We start from the raw sequence: 3,371 nt of genomic DNA, 5'->3' as shown, positions 1-3,371 counted from the left end.
GTAGCGGTGCCTTGCGGCGTGAGGAGCTGATGCGCTCTGTCAAGATTAGACTAAAAGGTAAGAGCGAATTTATAAACTCTTTGTTCTCTGCCTTGTTTTTTCAGACGCCTGTCCCTGTTTTCTCACTTTTGAAGAGAAGCTGCCAAGGTAACGTATGCTGCGCTGAAGTTATAGAAGATGTCGCCCTCGTTAACCGGTTGACGTGAGGGAAACGCTTTCTTACCGCCTGCACGGTGAGGGGACATTTTTCGCCTTTTAGATCCTTCTGCATGACAAGAGGGAGACAGAAGGTTAAGTAACACGTTGTTTCACAGTATCACAGTATGTTTGGGATTGGAAGGGACCTCAAAAGCTCATCCAGTGCAATCCCCCAATGGAGCAGGAACACCCAGATGAGGTTACACAGGAAGGTGTCCAGGCGGGTTGGAATGTCTGCAGAGAAGGAGACTCCACAACCTCCCTGGGCAGCCTGGGCCAGTGCTCCATCACCCTCAATGAGAAGAAGTTTTTTCTCAAATTTATGTGGAACCTCTTGTGTTCCAGCTTGATCCCATTACCCCTTGTCCTATCATTTGCCACCGAGAAGAGCTGGCTCCATCCTCGTGGCACTCACCCTTTATATATTTATAAACATTAATAAGGTCACCCCTTAGTCTCCTCTTCTCCAAACTAAAGAGCCCCAGCTCCCTCAGCCTTTCCTCATAAGGTAGGTGCTCCACTCCCTTAATCATCTTTGTTGCCCTACGCTGGACCCTCTCCAGCAGTTCCCTGTCCTTCTGGAACTGAGGGGCCCAGAACTGGACACAATATTCCAGATGTGGTCTCACCAGGGCAGAGTAGAGGGGAAAGAGGACCTCTCTCGATCTACTAACCACCCCCCTTCTAATACACCCCAGGATGCCATTGGCCTTCCTGGCCACAAGGGCCCAGTGCTGGCTCATGGTCATCCTGTTGTCCCCAGGACCCCCAGGTCCCTTTCCCCTACACTGCTCTCTAATATGTAATTTCCCAACTTATACTAAAACCTAGGGTTGTTCCTGCCCAGATGCAGGACTCTACACTTTCCCTTGTTAAATTTCATCAGGTTATTCCCTGCCCAGCTCTCCAACCTGTCCAGGTCTCTGGATGGCAGCACAGCCTTCTGACGTGTCAGCCGCTCCTCCCAGCTGTTCGGGGCGCTGCCCCCCCATTTTTGGGGGCTCTGGTATGTACATATGTAAATGGCTTTTTAAAGTAATGAGTTGCCCGCTGGGGCTGTTTTTCTTTTCTCCCTTTTTTTTTGGAGTGAATAAATGGGGGGCTCGGGGGGTGACCATGATGTTACTGGAGGAGCAGGCCAGTGAGAGATGGGGGCTTACAGCCCCAAAATGCCTGAAGAGTCATGGGCGGGGTGTTCAGTGTTACTGTGGGGAGGAGAAATTTCTCCCCGTCTGCTGCAGGGAAAACAGAACAATCCCACATCAAAGCTGTCCTAGAGAAATACTCGCTGTTTGTCATTCAGGTTCTAGAACGGCCCAATGTCCTGTTAATGGTTGTGGTGGTGTGAGTCAGGGATCCCCAGGCTGTGCCGGGACCACAGGACGGCTGCTGGTGGAACCAAAGTCGAGGACAACTTCTCAGGGGTAAGAACCTTTCGATTTGTTCCCCTCAGGACACACCCCTTTGCCTCTGGACCCCTCACAAGCTTACTTGCCCCCTGGTTCCCTCAGAAACCCATTTCCTTCCAGTTCCTCTGTGATTACCCTGCCTGCCTTTGGGTCCCTGCAGGCTCTTTGGTGGCATCACGGTGCCTGTTTGACCTTTGCCCCATTAAATTCCCCTCTTTTCTCTCTTCCCCTCAAAACTTGTCCATTTGCTCTTGACACATCCCAGAGGCCTCGTTTTTCCCTCTTGTCTCCTCTCAGGACCCCCCATCTGTTGGCCCCTGTCGAGGGTTTAGATTGCGGGGTGACAGTAAAACCCTGGCAGACGTATTGTTAACCCCCTCTCCCCCCCACTTCCCCCTTTTGCCCCTCCCTCCCCCTTCCCACTCAGGACAGGTGATCGGAGGGGCGAAGGCGCAGGCCGGCCGGCAGCCGAGAAGGTGAGGCGGCGGAGGGCGTGGAGGAGCCCGGTATTGCCCGGTGACTGGGTTCAGCGTTTCTTTCTCGCTTCGCAGGCTTTTTGTGGGCCCTTTGGACTCGGAGGAGCATTTGAGGTGAGCCGGGCTAGGGGCGAGGAGGAGCGCGGGGCCGGGGACTCGTTCCAGGCGCTACAGTTCTTTTGCTTCTCACCATCTTAGGTGTCACGAGCGGTGAGGGTTGGTGACCGCGCCTGCGGCACGACGCGCCGAACGGAACGCCGTGGAACTTAGCAGGAGGTGGGTGTTGCGGAAGGGGTCGGCGTTTACCCCACGACGCCGTCTGCCGGGACGGTTTAGCGAGCCTGTGTTTTCTCGTGTTCCTGTAGATGCTGAAGAGGAACCCGGCGATGCAGGAAGACGGCCGTTCGCGCACGTGGCGATTTCCTCTGAAGATGGATTCGGTCCCTTGACCCTCTGAAAGCTAAGTGGAGGCACGAGGCCTGGCGAGGGGCTGGGAATCGCAGGGCCGGGGGTACAATTCTGATAAGGGAAAGGACTGTCCAGGAACAGTCCCCTTTGAGTGGGTAAAGGGCCCCGAGAACCTTACCGTGCGACGCCAGCGTGTGCGGGGCAGGGCAGCTCCAGCCTGTGTCTGCGTTGTTGTGCTGTTCGGGAAGCCTGCCTTGCGCCTGTCAGACGATGCTGGGGTCTCGTTGTGCTCAAGGGGCACAACGTGTATCTCGGGTGCCATCCCGGGATCTGGAACGCTGGTGCCAATTGTGTCCCGGATTCTTGTATCATCAGTGTGGGTGGTGTTTACATTTTGGATGTTTCCGGTCAGTTGTGATTTATGGTGTCGTTCTGGGCTGCATCATCAGCAGCTCTGCTCTCTACCCATCCAGTCTCAGGGACTGGCACTTCAAGATGCTGGGAAGAAGTTCTTAGGCTTGCAGCAGCCTCGTGTGCGTGGGCGCCAGCGCCGCCCTCTCTGTGTGTGTGGCCGCCAGCGCCGCTGTCTCATATGGGGCTGTGATGTTTGGCTCTTATTTTTTTCTGGGGTTGCAGTAGAGGCTCCTCGCCTGACCGCTGCCTCCCTGCAGGTTCTCTTGGTCGATGCAGTCTCTGGTTTGGAGTCGTTCTTGTTATAGAGCATTTTTGGTCATGTTGCCATGGTGTTGTCTATAACGTTGTGTGGAGCGTCTGTCTGTGCACGTGTGCATTTGGCTGGAGCTGCTCTGCCCGGAGGTGTAGAGTCAGGAGCGGGAGTTCTAGGAGTCCGCGATTAATCTGTGGACACGTTAACCTGCGT

The sequence above is a fragment of the Nesoenas mayeri genome (genome assembly GCF_963082525.1).
Source record: "Nesoenas mayeri genome assembly, chromosome: 29".
Classification (NCBI taxonomy): domain Eukaryota; kingdom Metazoa; phylum Chordata; class Aves; order Columbiformes; family Columbidae; genus Nesoenas; species Nesoenas mayeri.
This window is presented reverse-complemented; position numbering follows the sequence as displayed.